Consider the following 16,870-nt stretch of genomic DNA (forward strand, 5'->3'; position numbering starts at 1 on the left):
ATTCTGTATGTTGGTAAATTGAACACCAATAAAAATTAATTTATTAAAAAAAAAAGAAAAAGAAAAAATATTTGAGGGATCCCTGGGTGGCGCAGCGGTTTGGCGCCTGCCTTTGGCCCAGGGTGCGATCCTGGAGACCCGGGATCGAATCCCACATCAGGCTCCCAGTGCATGGAGCCTGCTTCTCCCTCTGCCTGTGTCTCTGCCTCCCTCTCTCTCTCTCTGTGACTATCATAAATAAATAAATAAATAAATAAATAAATAAATAAATAAATAAATAAATAAATAAAATTAGAAAAAATTTTTGAAAAAATAATTGATAAAAAATTTACAAATTTTATGGTGATTATAAACACACTAATCCAAAAAAACTCCATAAATCTGAAGTCTGCTAAATACTTAAGAATAACATAGGGCCTATCACAATAAGACGGCTGAAAGGCACTGATAAAGAGAAAATCTTAAGAGCTGCCAAAGGAAAAAATAAGAATATACATCACATTCATAGGAATAAATAGAATAAAAGCAGAACATTTGGACTAAGCACGTTCAATTGCATTTGTAAACAAGTGTCAACACAGAATCCTATATCAAGCAAAATTTATTCAGAAAAAAAGAATATGAGGTTTCTAGCCTCTTCCACTATTTACAATAAAAACTCTAAAGATAACAAAATGAAATATACTATGAACATGCAACCGCTCGAGAGCTCTAAAAAATTTAAGAGCAGGCAAATTTGGAAACATTCAAAACCTGAAGAGTGACAAATACAGTGGCAGTGTGCTTCTGGTTTTTTCCCCACTCTGTTACCTCCAGGATTGACCCAAGGATAGGCTGAATCAGGATGTAACAGGTGGGTCAGAAAAACTCTTAGGGAAGTCCAACTTTCTGGCCAAAGGACTTGAAAACTGCCCCCTGAATGTGGAGGAAAGAGTCAAGAGATTTTTCCCTCCTCTTTTATCTCTTCCAACCTGGCCCAAGGACAGAACTCACATCACTCCAGCTAGAGCATGGGCATATAAGATTCTGCATGAAAACCCATTCTTCTGAGTAGAGAAACATTTTTTTAAAAAAAGGAGCCTGTTACATAAAGATTGTAGAGATAATACTTATTGTTTTCCTTTGTCTCTCACTACTTAAACCTAACAGTAGCCCAGTCAGGAAAAAATACATGCGATGCCAGAGGCTAAAACTCTTGGAGATTCCATCCTTCCAGTCAGAGAAATTAGGAAAAGCATCCTGTAGTAGCTAATGAAAGTAAGAACACAGCAAAGGCTGTCAAAGTGAATTGATGCTAAAACCACCACCGAAGGAAGTACAGAGAGAAAGTTCAATCTGAACCCAACCAGGCTGCTGCCTGATAAGACAAAGTCAACATTCTCTACATTCTCTAAAGGACATTAGTGGAGTCAGTCCACAACACAATATTCAAAATGTCAGTGATGCAATCCAAAATTACTAGATACAACAAAACGAGTACAATGTGAGCAATTCCCAAAGGAAAAGATAATCAAGAAATGCCAAATGTGAAATGAAGCAGACGTTGGACTTATCAAAGATCTTAAAACATATATACAATAAGCACACTGCATTAGACACTGAAACCAATCTAAAGGCAAAATTCCTTGATGAAAAATGTAAATGAAAAAAGATCAAATAAAAATTTCAAAACTGAAAAATGCAGTATCTGAAATAAAAAGTACTGACTTGGCTCAACAGCAAAATGGAAATGATAAAAGGAAAAGAGTAAGTGAATCTAACAAAAAGAAATTATGCAATCTGAAGAGCAGGTATTTTACATGTTTTAAAAGATTGAAAAATACGAACAGACTCACAGATACCCATGGAGAATAAACACTGTCACGGGAAAAAAAAAAAAAAAAAACATCTAAAGTAATAATTCTAATTCACAAAAACGTAACAAATATGTTCAAAGATACATGTTTACAGATTCAAGATCAGCAAAAATAAGAGAATAAAAAAAACACAAAACAACACATCGTAATGAAGCTGTTCACAACCAATATAAAAGAAGTATCCTGAGAGCCGCCAGAGACATATTATATACAGAGTATGTAATACACATAATAGATTCAAAAAAAGAAAACACCATGATGAGGTAAATCCCAGGAAAGTAAGATTGATTTAACATCTGGAAACAAAGTCAATGTTCTGAGTTTGAATTTATCTCAGGAATATAAGAATGGCTTAATAACTGAAAATCTACTATTGTAATTACTTTAAATGGCAGTAATGCAAAGTAATATATCTCAACTAGGATATACCTTCCTAGAGATGAAGGGAAACAATGTATTTTTGGTAAGATCTGCATTATTATTTTGAAATTACTAAAAGTATAAGATGAAAGCAAATAACTAATTACTAATGTCATTAAAAACTAAGGTTTTCAGCATAAGAGATACAAATGTAAATTAAAGAAATTAAGTAGAAACACTAATCATTTCCCTCTTTTTTGGTGGTGGGGGGTTTTAACTAAAGCTGCTAGAATGATAGACCAGGCAAACGCAGAAGGCACACTGAAACTTAACTACAGCCTGCATATAGCGGAGTCTTCTGTGATATGCCCACGGATAGAGTTTTAAAATGGTAATTCAATATTATAATACAGTTAGACAAATTTGGAGCTGATTAAAAACTCAAAAATGTTAAGTGTTAATTATATGGCAAATCACTACACAACAGGAAGAAGGGAGCAGATGATAGGGCTCTTTTATTCTGAAATTTCTCAAGCTTTTCATAAAAGACAAATGAAAACATATGACATATTTATCAAATTTATAGATAGAAGAAAACTAAAAGGGACACTAACATACTGAGTGACAGAAGTTGAAGAGATTTTAACAGGCTGCAAAGACAAACTAAGATTACTATGAAGTTCATGAAGAATAAAAATTAAAGCTTTGAAATTATTTTTGCAACTCAATTGCATAAGCACGATGGGAAAGGGGGCACGCTCTGTTTGACAAGAAGTCACGTAACAAGATCTAAGGTCTGTACTTAACCACAAGCTAACTATAAGCCAAAAAGTATATCCTCACTGGTAAAAAGCTAACGCAGTTTTAAAAAAACGTGGCATCCATAACAAGGACAGTATTTGTTTCTCCATAATCTGAACCAGTCAAACCACATAAGGGAACAGTTCATCCATTTCAGGAAAACATTATTTGATACTGAAAACATACAAAAACAGGAACTGGCAATGTTTTACCCTATCTGGGCTTCACAGCTCCCTAACCCAGAAAAAGATCCCACCATTCTTCAAAGAATCTTTCAAATGCCTCTTCTCCTGATCCCAAATTCAAGTAAAGGTCTCCCATGACCCGGTCACCTGAAGTGATTTAACAGTAGTGTAACACATGGTGTCCTGATGCAGAACCATAAAGCTGGATACTTCGAAAGGCAGCCCAGCACAACGCCCATACCTTTTGTATTACCTATTTGTGCGACTATCTTCTTCCAAAGTCTATAAAGTTCATCTTAAAAGATACCAGCAGAATGCTAACAGGTATTACAGATGTTTAAGGAAAAAAAGAGGGTATGAAAAGGTATTTAACATACAGAGCACTGAAAAATCTCAAGTCAGCCATTCCACTGCAAAGAGGATATGGAGACCAATAAAGAAGAAACAACATGCCACAGTGCATTAGTCACAGTATTTAACTTGAACTTTTATTACAAACCTGCTCCATTTAATATAGGCATATAGAAGAAAAGAGGTTCGAAGACAACTGGTTTTTTAAATGAAAAATTATGAGAAATGGCTCTTCTATCAAAATATGAAAGACTAAAAATTTTTAAGACTGAAAAGATATAGCACAAAAGACACTAAACATTACTGCTTAGAATAGGAATTAACAAAACTCCTTTAAGTAATGTGGGATCTTCAAACTCTTCAGATAAGTTAGTTCCCCATAATACAAGAGTAAAAAGAGGCGACAATGTTCATCATAACGATATTCATCTAAGTGAAAAATATAAAGCAAATTCAAGGTCCTAATCATGAAGGAAACATCCGTAATACCTTCTAATTATAGAATATTATGTAGTCCTTAAATTTCTTTATTAAAAGTTGTCATTTAACATCAATTACAATACATGCTATATACATATATTTATCCCAGGCAATCATTAGTGGCTTTAAATCTCCTGGAGTATTTGTAATATTGGGGTTATCACATGAGTTAACTATATTATGAAGCATATATGACAGTGAAAAACTATGTAACACTGTGGTAAGCAACATTCTAAAAAGGCGGCACCCTTCCCTTCCCCCCAAACCCCTGCCAAGACTCCTACCTCCTGGTTACTCAAACACTAACCTAGGTAATGATGGGAAGAGATTTTTTGGATGTCATTCAAGTCTCGGGTCAGTTGATCTTAAAATAATTGTCAAGGTGGGCCTAATCTAATCACAAAAGCACTTCAAAAGCGGTTCTCTCCAGCTGGCAGCAAAAGAGAAAACCAAAGAAGATTGAAAGCATGATAAGGATTTGAGGTGCTGCTGCTGGCTTTGAAGCCTGAAGTGTCCAAGTGAGGAGGACTTCAGGCAGCCTCTGATAGTAGAACGCAGCCCCCCGCCGGCAGCCAACAGGGAAACTAGGACTTCAGACCTAGAACAAGAATTCTGTCCACAACCCACATGAGGAGGGAAGCAGATTCTTCAGTCTTCAGAGGAGAGCCCAACCCAGCTGACATCTTGATTTCTGCCTCACCAAGACCCTGAGCAGAAAACCCAGTTCAGCTCCCTCAAACTTATGACCTACAGGACCGCAAGACAGCAAACGAGCATTAAGTCTCTACATTTGTGATAATTTCTCACACAGCAACAGACAATGAATATTAGTAATGTCGATATTTAAGACCCTAGAAATTCCTGATCTCAGGCTTTAAGTGCTCCTTTACCTCCCATGCAGTTGAAACTCTCTCCTGGGTGGCTCAGGCAGTGAAGTGTCTGCCTTGGGCTCAGGTCATGATCTCAGGGTCCTGGAATCCAACCCCACAAGGGCTCCTCACTCAGTGGGGAGCCTGCTTCTCCCTCCTCCTCTGCCTCCCCACCACAGCTCGAGGTCTCACACACTTGCGTTCTCTGTCTCAGATACATAAAATCTTTTAAAAATAAATAAATAAGTAAAACTCTCTCTTCCCAGGACTGTGAAGCAAAGCCCCCAAAGCTCTTGATTTCCAGCACTCCCAGACGCCAATGAATGCACTGACTTCAGTACTCTCCCAAGACTCCTGCTGAAGCTCGTGTGAAGGCAAGCCCTGGAAGAAAGTACAATTTCTGCAGGTGAGGCTAGTAGCCAGGCGGGAGGTACACAGATCTGACTCAGTGTATGTACTAAACACTCTCCTTTCTCCCTGGCAACCTATACTTCAATGTGCATGCCACAAACAGTTCCATGCCCATTCTGCAGCTCTCAAGACCCTCAACTGGGACCTGGGTGGCTCAGCTGGTGAAGCATCTGCTTTCTGCTCAGGTCATGATTTCAAGATTCTGGGATGAAGTCTGGCATTGGGTTCTCTGCTCAGTGGGGAGTCTGCTTCTCCCTCTCCCTATGCCCCTCCCCCCCACTCATGCTTATTTTCTCTCTCAAATAAATAAATAAAATCTTAAAGAAAAAAGACTCTCATTGATTTCCCCTACAAGGAGGAATAAACTTCATTCCTTTCTCTCTCTATGGTAACATTTTTTAGTCCCCTTTCACAGGTGTCCTTTCACTATGTCCACCAGCCAGTCTTTTCCAGAGTTCCGACCCAGCCAACTCCTTTACCTATGACATTTTCCATAACGTACTCCGGGGAATATTCAGTTTTCCCTTCACTGCAGCACCTTAATAATGAGGCAGAATGTATATGTTCAATGGGAAGAAAAAGATATAAAACTGTAGATTGTTTACGAGTATAAAATTATATTCCCAGAAATGATGGGGAAAAGAGAATATATTAACAAAGCAATATGCTTTGAAAGTAACAATTTGGAGAAGAAAATCATGTTTATATGGGTGTTAAATTAGAAATTCTCTACATGGTAAGAAGTCAAGAAGGAAATATACCAAAATAATCTCAATGGCATGGGAAATGGCATTATGGGTAAGTCTCTTTTTTTCTCACTTCCCTGCATTTTCCATATAAGCATGTCTTGTTTTTACAAAGGAAGAAAGCTTTACTGGGAAAAAGAGAGAAGGAAAGAGAGAAAGCAAGCAAGTTAGCTACCTGCTTCCACCTACCTACCTTACAGCAACCATATTCAAATAAATAACAACCCATTATAACTGAGATTGGAGATTAGATACTCAATATAATTCCAATAGACAAAACTAGATATTCATATTTACAGGCAATTTAGGGAAGAACAAGAGAAAAAAACATATTTATGATGAGATATACTCTTGTTCTAGTAATTAAATGGATTTTTGATCACTGAGCCAAGTCCTGAGTTAATGCAGTAGGAGCTAGAACCACAGCGGCTGCATCTCAAAGCAGAAAAAAGAGAAATACATAACCAGTCTTCTCCCATTTTCCTGCCCTCCAATCTCCTACCAGTGCCTCCCACTGGCCAAACCTACCCAGAAGTCTGGTGGCAAGAGAGCCTAGGAAATTAATTTGTGGAGATCACCTCCTGCTACAGAGAACAAAGCAGAAGGGCAGGAAATCCCAAACTCAGCTCCAAGACATTCATTACTAAATGACAAAGATATAATTGTATTTATCTATAATTCCAGTAATTTGAAATATAAATGATTTTATATAAAATCTCATTTTTAAAAGGTACAGCAAATAACATCCTTATTTACACATGGGTACATATACATAACGTGCACATTCATAATCAGTTGAATAAGCAAGACTGCAATGCTAAATCTATACTGGGCATAAAGGCAAACTATTCAAAATGAGTAGCCAATACTAAAGAACAACAAAGGTGGATCCAAAATTGTCACAGAAAATAAGCATTCTCAAAGGACATCAAAATGCATTCAACGTAAGAATATACTGTTAACAAAATGCCCCCAAGTGTCCTTTTCTTCAAAGAACAAAAATCCCAATACGACATAAGTACAAGGCTAGCAAAAAGCATGTAAAAATAATTCAGGAGAAAAAAAACGGTAACTTTCTGCCACTCTTCACTTTCTTCCTTTGACAAACTCAAATCTTATTCACTATATTCTTTTTATTATTTGTACTCAGAATTTAAGGGACAGCACCACAGCTTTAGACTAATTTTATAAATAATGTTTCTTCATAACAATAATCAAAAATAACATTTGGACTTAAAACATAGTAGTGAAGGGAAAAATATCTGGCCTCTTAAATAGGAAAAAAAATGTAGGAGCTGTCTTTAGGTTGGTAGAGCTGTATACATACACCGACAGTCCCAGATTTAAGACGGTTCCACTTACAACTTTTTGACTTTACAATAGTAAGAAAGCAATGCACATTCAATAGTATACTTTAAGTTTTGAATTTTGACTTTTTCCTAGGTTAGCATATACAGTACCATACTTCCTAGTGATGCTGAGCAGCAGGGGTGAGCCACAGCTCGTAGTCAACAACAGGAGCATGAGGGTAAGCAATGTTCTGTACTCATACAACCATTCTGCTTTTCACTTTCAGTAAAATATATAATAAATCCACTGAGATCTTCAACACTTCATTATAAAACAGACTTCGTGTTAAATAATTTTGTCCAACTGTAGGCTAATATAAGTGTTCTGAGCACATTTAAGATAGACAAGACTAGGCTATAATGTTCAGTAGGTTAGATGTATCCAATTCATCTTTGACTTATAATATTTTCAATGTACAATTAGTTTATGAGGATGTGACCCTATCGTAAGTCAAGGAAGAACTATGCATATACATATGATATGCATTACCATATATATAACTGGAAAAAAAAACAAGATTTGAATATGAAATCTGTTCTGTGAAGAAAGGCAAATGGGACTGCCAGTTTCCATACTCAAATATAGTTTCACCATAGGACATATATGGAACAAATCTCTGAAATGAAACATGTTTATAGAAACTATTAAATTTTAATTGGTCTAAGTATTGGCCCCTTTCTTACAAAGGAACAAAAGACAATAAGGAGAAATATAATAAATAATTACCCCAATACTACCAAAAAGCTACAAAAGCTACATCTATTAAATCTACAGTATATTATGTTGAACAACAGCATCACAAAATGTTTTCAGAGTGGGGATGTGAGGGAGGGACAGAAGGAGAGGGAGAGAAAAAAATCTTAATCAGGTTCCACTCAGAGCAAACATCTGAAGTCTATTTTGACTACAAACATTTGGGTGAGATTACTAAAGCAAAAAAAAAAAAGAAAATCTATGATTTTAAAAAGTGATTATAAAGCTAGTTCCTTCACAGTGAAGAAGTTGCCTTAAAGTTCAATTCTACTACAAAATAATGTCTCTTCAGAGAAAACCAATTAACAAGAAAAAATTATTCAAGGGCAACATTTAAAATAATTTAGGAAAAGTTATCAGCAAGGTCCATTACTATAATAATCACAAATTCCCTATGAGGCAACATCTGGTAAATCAACATAAAAATTAACACAATGACATATTAGCAAAATTGTCAAATATTTTGAAATGTACACTTCTCTAAATGGAGATTCATTCTTTCCTTCTTCTCACTCCCATCTGTCCCAATCATTAAAGATAATCCTCCCTATTCAGCAAGTATTTAATTTGCTGAAAATACAGTGTTCCAGTATTGTAAATAAATTTATCAGATATTTTATATTAAGGCTTTTAGGAAAATCTAAAAACAGTATACTATTACCTTTATAGGGATTTTATTCAGGTAAATTATTGCTAGTCTTCAGTGCTGCTAGAAAATGATACTGATCTGTGTCTACATCTGAATTTTGTACATCAGATCTAATAATAAAAATGGGCATGTAATATTTAAATATGTATTATAAAATATAAACTACATGTTTTTTCTGAAATAAGGCAGGGTATGAACTAAAGAATAGTAGAAGGGAAAAAATAACCACAAATGAGGGAGGTACTTCATTGGAAAATTTCTATTAAAGAAAGAAATAGCAATATTTTAGACTAACCATGACACTCCATTTGAGATCTATAAGAGTCATTACTCCTCTAACTGCATGTTTTATGTACTTTCTCCCTGAGTATTTCCTAAGTTTAAACATATTTTTGAAAAGCTATATAACAAATTATCTCAGTAAAAGTAACACCCAGATCACTTAAAGCCTTAAATAGCACAATATTTGGAACGTACAACTGACCCTTAAGCAACATGGAGGTTAAGAACCCTAATCCCTTACACAATTAAAAATTCAGTATAACTTTGACTCCCCCAAAATTTAACTACTAATAGCTTACTATTGACCGGAAGCCTTAATAATAACATGAATTGATTATTAATACATATTTTGAATGCTACATGTTTTATATACTGTATTCTTACAATAAAGTAAGCTAGGAGAAAAATGTTAAGAAAATCATAAGGAAGAGAAAACATATTTACAGTACCATACATTATTTATCCAAGAAAATGCACGTATAAGTGGATCTGTGCAGTTCAAACCTGTTTTGTCCAAGGGTCAACTGTAGTTTTCAGTTTAATAATTAACAATAAAATACTGGGTTTGAGCTCAGTTCAAGAGTTCAAAAGATTTTAGGCTTAACCTTATAAAACTGCCAATTTTGAGCTCATTTAACCTATAAAACTAACAATTTTATATGGCTCACCTAATACATAGCTCAGAACTCTCAGCAGTACATTATCTTTAATAATTAATGTCACTTGGTTCATTCCAGAGAATTCCCACAATCTTCAGCCAGAAAAATATGCACCATGGAATAGGATGGGCTTGGGAGTTATTTATTGAAGAATTCTGAATATATTTGGCAAGAATTCAAAACCTGGGCTTTGCATATTAATCAATGGTTGCATTTGTGATTATTCAGAAAGCAAAACTAAACAAAACACTCAGTTTTTAAAGACTGTGAAATGAAAAACATCTTCAGTTTCTCTGATTTATAACTAAAATTCATCCAACAATCAAAAATGCACCGTTAAACATCATGCAGTAATAAAAGAGCTAAAGACATTCATTTAAAGAACATTTGCAAAGACTTCTTAATTCTTTTATTCAAACTGCAGTATTTTTATAGCTCAATGAGTAAAAGGAACCAGTCTACCGAACAGAGTGGACAACTATTAATAAAGGAGCAATAAACAAAATACACACCTCCTCCAAAATTACCTCTTCCTCAAGATTATTCAGGAAGGAATAATCCAGCTGTTTTAATCAATCCTCGTTCCTCTTTAGAAAGTAGGCAACAGACGGGGGAAATGGTCCAAATACAAAGGGTACTTTTGAAAAGTCTAAGAAAAATGTACCAATGGTCTCACTTTTATCTTAAAAAAAGGAGAGAAAAGAAAAAAAAGAGAATAGAAAATAAATGAAAAGAAAAGAAAGAAGAAAATTCATATTAACATCTAACAAATGAGATAATAAAGCAGGAAAATTCAGGGCATTTTTAAGGAAAAAATAGGTGGTTCTATTTATCCAGAGAATGACAATTTCACTCATTCAAAAAAATATTTACTAAGATTTTACTATGCCAGGCACAGGGGATGAAACAGTAAACAGAAGTGACAAAGTCCCCGTACTCAAGGAGCTTATAACCTAGTGGAGAAGAAAGATAATAATGATACAAATTATATTTGCAAGTACTGTGGAGAAAAATCAAAGCCAAGAAAAGAAGTCAGAGAGAGGAAGGCAGGACTATTATTTCCCCTATGAGGGTGAGTAAGGCCACACTTAACTTTTAACATTTGAAGAGACCAGAAAGAAGGAGCAGAGCAAGCTTTGCAGATCATGTAGGGAAAGCCTTTTCCAGGAGAAGAACAAAAATACAAAGGCCCTGAAGTGGGACAGTACTTGGCATATTTGAGAAAGAGTGAGGAGGCCCTGTGACTGGAGGAAAATGATCCGACATAAATAAAAGGAACCTGAGTGAATGGAATGAAGTTAGTAGCATTCACAAAAACTGTCAAGTTAAAAGGAAGAAATTCACTTCTGGGAGGAGGAAAGCTGAGATGTAGTGAAATAGAGCTCACAGTTTCTACAGGACCTCCCAGTGGGGAATGAATTCTTACAAAGCTAGAGATACGGACATGGAAGCCATCTGTGTAGAGATGACAATCCAATCTGCAGAACAGTAAAAACGTGAGGAGAAACAAGCACAAAGAAACAAAATACAGACCCCTTGTGTATTCCTACATTTAGCAGGTGGGAAGAAGAGAAGCAGAGGAAAGAGCCACGCAACCCTTCAGGAGTGATGATGGCTGTGACTGGAAGTGTGTAAGAGAGAGAAAAAGGGAGAGAGCATATGTGTATGTGGGAAAGAGCATGCAGGTGCTCACACTAGCCAAGCACATGTTTGTTTATGAGCAAGGAAAAGGGGAGAGTATGTGCAGGGGCAGACACACATGTTAAAACACTGTACATTAACTTAATATTTTGCTTTGTGAAATTTTGGTATCTTGGAAGTACAGCATTTACAACTTGTTTTAATTTTCATGGCTCTGGTTGTTAGCATATCTGAGCATTTTTACCAAGGACCACTGATTTTATTCTGTCAATAACAATTTCTTTACTACATACAACATGACCTGCTTTAGCCATTAGCCTTGGACATGCTGATTTTAAGGGTAAAAAAAAAAACTATCAAGTGAGAACCCTCCCTCTAAAAAAACTTAATTAACATGATCCATTCTGAGAAAACTCATACAATCCATACTACAAATAAACAATAAAACACATTAATTAGTATATTCAAAACTAGTTAAAGATTTTCTCTTCAGGTTTTTTATCTTTTTAAAAGTCCTAACGTTTTCCACTAAATGATTTCATTGCTAAATAACTGCAAATAAGCATTTCACTTAGTAATTTAGAAAAACTATAGCTTTTTATTAGATTTTTAAAAATACTTATAGCTATTTAGTTATAAATTTAGGAAGAGTAATAAGTTATAAACCATAAACTATAAATCACAAAAGGATAGGGTGCTACTTTAGGGTTTGCTGTTTTAATTTTAAGATGATTTAGGACAGATCAATTATTAGAAAGGAGAGAATCAGTAATCAAATATCTTCCAACAAATAAAAGTCTAGGATCAGACACCTTCATTAGTGTATTCCATCAAACATTTAGGGACACCTGAGTGGCTCAGCAGTTGAGCATCTGACTTTGGCCCAGGGCATGATCCCAGAGTTCCACAATCGAGTCCCATGTCGGGCCCCCTGCATGGAGCCCGCTTCTCCCTCTGCCTATATGTCTGCCTCTGTGTGTGTGTGTGTGTGTGTGTGTCTCATAAATAAATAAATAAAATCTTAAAAAAAATTTTAAAGAAGAATTAATACCAACCCTTCTCAAACTCTTCCAAAAAATAAAAGGGAAGATTCAAACTTATTATACAAGGCCAGCACTACCTTGAAATCAAAAGCAGACAAGGATGTTACAGGAAAAGTAAATTACAGAAGTACCTAGATGGCTCAGTTAAGCATCCATTTGGCTCAGGCCACGATCTCAGGGTCATGAGATCGAGCCCTCCCTTGGGCTCCACATACAATGTAGAATCTGCTTGAGATCCTTTCTCCCTCTTCCATTGCCCCTCCCACCACTCACACTCCAAATAAATACATAGAATCTTAAAAAATTAAATTACAAGACAACATCCCTGATGAGCACAGATGCAAAATCCTTAAAATATCAAGCAAAGTGAATCCAACAGTACCACAAAGGACCATATACCATGGTCAAGTGTGATTTATTCCAGGGATCAAAGGATAGTTTGACATCCACAAATCAATCAACATGACACACCATATTAACAAAATGAAGGATAAAAATTATAGAAGCATCTCAATAGATGCAGAAAAAGCATCTGACAGAATTCAAAATCCATTTATGATAAAAACTCTCAATCTAAATGAATACAGGGAACATGCCTCAACATAAGGGTCATATGACAAACCCATGGCTAATATCATACTCCATGATGAAAGGCTAAAAGCTTTTCCTCTAAAATTAACAATAAGACAAGGATGCCCACTCTCATCATGTCTATTCAAAATTGTACTGGAAATCATAGCAGGAGCAATTAAGCAAGAAAAATAAAAGGCCTCCAAATCAGAAAGGAAGAAGTAAGACTCTATTTCTAGATGACATATATATATAAAACCCTAAAGACTCCAACAAAACATTGTCAGAACTAATAAATTCATAAAGCTTCAGAATACAAAATCATTAGAACAGTTGCATTTCCACACACTAATAGTGAACCAGATTACTGAATATCTTTTCAATGGGATGCTAGCACCTCCAGGGATTCCTTGATTTGCTAGAGGTGTGGGACTTGTCTTTGCTGAGGCTATTTTCCATCTCTGCAGAGAAGTTAACTTGCAAAAAACTAATAGTACAAATAATTCCTGTCCATAGAAACGCAAATTATGTCTAGTGGAACTGAAGAATTTAGCCAGTTTTTGCATCCATTTGTATCTATGTTAGCATGATTAATCTCTAACAGTAAGGCACTCTGAATTCTGAATTCTCCTTTGAACCAAATCTCCTTTGAATCAAGTTGTAACACTTGACTCGTTCCTTCATTAATTAATGAGTTAAATATCCTTGGCATGTGTTCATTTTATATTTGTATGAGAGCCATGATTATATCCTCTTTAAGCTTTATCCTTCAATAAAATGAATATAAGATTATCTTTACCCTTTCTTAAAAATTTATAATATAATAAAAGGAGATAGATACATCCATTACTAACTAGAATGAGACTAAGTGTTAAGACATAGATATGAACAACATACTAGAAGTAAAATAGAAGCATTTTCCAATTGAAAGATTTCAGAAAGCCTTAGATCTTAAGTTACAATTATATAAGGCAGGGGCCAAAACTAAGGCCAACCCAGCCCAACGTCTGTTTAATAAGGTAATATTTTTAAGTGTTTGGGGGGAAGTGTTTAATAAGGTAATATTTTTAAGTGTTTGGGGGGAAGAAAATCAAAAGAAGGATGATTATCCAATGATATGTGAAACCTACATGAAATTCAAAGCTGTGTCCATAAATAAAGGTTTATTGGAATACAGCCATGCTCATTTATGTATTATCTATGGTTGCTTTCACATTCCAATGACAGTGCTGAGTAGCTATGAAAAAGACCTAATATGCCCTCTCATCAATTAATACTGCCACTCAGAATACCATAAATTGCACTATGGAGTTGTTATAACTCAATAGCATTTCAAGTTCCACATCATCATACTACACATCTAAAATTACCAATTTGTACACAACATGTAAAAAATAAGCAAAGAAGAGGTAACAACTATGAGTATCATGCTTTGAAGGCACAGGAGACTGTGGGTTTCATTATCAAAGAAGATGGCAAAACACTGTTTATTATGCACTGACACTACAGCTGTGCTGAAGGAAAAAATATACATCAAACATTACCAAACTATGCACTCATCACAATATTCTCAACTCCCATGAAAACAACAATCTGAAGTTAGAAAACTCTAAAACAGAGTAAATGAGTAAAGCATCACACAGAATTTCCTCAAAAAAATAAAACTGCATCCAAAGTAAATTCCCAAGTATATCATTTGTTAGCAGAGCAAGGAAAGCCACTGACCAATGCTGAATCAATTAAATCATGTTTGACTATAGCAAAGAAATCCAGAAATAAACCAAACTGATTTAAACCTAACAACCTTTCAGTACATACATAGGCTTGAAAAGTTAAGGTCATTGAGAGCAAAATCAAGAGTCAACTTAAAAACAAGGTAAATGATTTCAAGTAGTTTTCCTTAACTGTTGATAAGTCAACCAATGTAACCAATACTCCAGCTCTGAGGAATTAATGCTGAGTTTAAAGTGGCTGAAGAATTAGCCCCTACATATCATCTGCCTGGGACAATTACAGATGACGATATTCTGAAATAAATTCAACAAACATTAATTCAGTACAACCTGAAGTGGAATCTACTAAGATACATTATAATCAATTTTGGTCAAAAAATGGGTGAATCAGAAAAGGTTCAGTTGGACATATTTTCAGCCTCTGTTACTGAATGCTATATGGTTTCAAAATGAATTTTTGCAGCGATCCCTGGGTGGCTCAGCAGTTTAGCGCCGCCTTCAACCCAGGGTGTGATCCTGGAGTCCCTGGATTGAGTCCCACATCAGGCTCCCTGCATGAAGCCTGCTTCTCCCTCTGCCTGTGTCTCTGCCTCTCTCTCTCTCTCTCTCTCTCTCTGTGTCTCTCATGAATAAATAAAATCTGTTTTTAAAAAATGAATTTTTGCTGCAGATTTGATGCTATTTCTTAATGAATTTAACCTAAAATTGCAAAGCAAAACATGGCTTATGATAATATATATATATATATAATAATGATAACTGTGATAATCTGTTAAAATCACAATCATGAGCTGCCATACATATTTTCCAAGCTATCAAACATTAAAATAAGAAGAGAGATCACCATTACCACATAAATTCTCAATGAATATATTTTCTGAACTCAAACTATAGTTCCAGCAGTATTTTCCAGACCACAAGTGCAAAGCAAATTTCCATACTGCAAATTCTATATACTGTTGCAATCAAGGAGCTTCAACTTCACCTTTAATTGGACATTTGTAACATAATGTTACGCTAAAAGGTAAATATCAAAAGAAGAATCTAATAGAATTCAAATGCCTTCCAAGAGACAAATATGCTCAAATGAAAACAACATGTTCATGAACTGATGTCCACATTTGGCATTACCTGAGTGAAAAGGCATTTCAAAAACGAAATACATAAAGTCTCATTATAGATCATTCTTGACAGATGAAGATTTGCATTCAATTTTGATGATAAGAAACACTAACTTAACTACAATTAAGTAAAATGTCATTCTCCACAAAAAGAATTTCACTGTTCTTTAACAGACCTGAACTGCAAAAAGCTGTAATAGATTAAATGTGTTATCTCAGATTTATCATGTGGAAACTACACTGCATAGGATTTTTCTCCTAATTGGTCTCCTTATTTCTTCTTTTACCTCTCCCTTTAGCTTATTCACAGAAACCAGGGACTTCCTTTAAAATTTTAAGACAGATCTTGGTCACTTCTCAGACAAAAATCCTCCAATGGTTTCCCATCTCACTCAGCATAAGAAACCAGTATTTATAATGGACCACAAGAAACTACATGATTTGTACTCCATCCACCCTAACCACTTCTCTGACCTCATCTCCTCCTACTTTTCCCGTGGCTGGTTCAATTTCAGCCACACGTCCTACTTGTATTTCTTCCAACTTACTTTTTAATCCTACGTCACAGCCTTTAACTTGTTCTTCCAATGCCTAAAATGATGTTTCCAAATAAGCATACTATCACTCCCTTACATCCTTCTGCTCAAATTTTACCTTCTCCCAGAGGTCTTCTATGGCCATTCTACTATAGAGCGGGCAACCATCCTTTCCTACCCCACCCTACCACTCTGTAATCCCACTACTCTGTGTTAATTTTCTATTGTAGCATTTACCATCACTTGACATATTTATTTATTTACCTCTCCTCCTACCCCTTCAAAATATAAGCTCCACATAGGAAGGAAATTGGTGTGTTTTGTTCAGGGCTCTGCCCACAGAGTTTAAAACGTTGCTTGGAAAAGATTATTTGCTCAATAGATACTTCCTGAATAAATTAACAAAGCAACACACCAAAAAAATGTTTTCTAAGGATTCATCAGTTCCTTCGGTTCCTTTTCCTTACGTAAGTA

General features: G+C 35.3%; 1 protein-coding gene across 6 annotated transcripts in view; it reads right to left on the reverse strand.

The window, feature by feature from the left end:
• Positions 1-16,870, reverse strand: part of ARHGAP32 (Rho GTPase activating protein 32) — a 265,244-nt gene that overhangs the window by 156,268 nt on the left and 92,106 nt on the right. Inside the window, exon 2 of one of the 6 annotated variants that reach the window (XM_055304941.1) lies at positions 10,265-10,434. The exons of the other annotated variants lie outside the window; for them this stretch is intronic. The gene's annotated coding sequence lies outside the window, so the exon portion shown is untranslated. The remainder of the gene's footprint in view (positions 1-10,264; positions 10,435-16,870) is intronic. 6 annotated transcript variants of the gene reach the window in all.

Source organism: Nyctereutes procyonoides, unplaced genomic scaffold (assembly GCF_905146905.1).
Source record: "Nyctereutes procyonoides isolate TBG_1078 unplaced genomic scaffold, NYPRO_anot_genome, whole genome shotgun sequence".
Classification (NCBI taxonomy): Eukaryota; Metazoa; Chordata; class Mammalia; order Carnivora; family Canidae; genus Nyctereutes; species Nyctereutes procyonoides.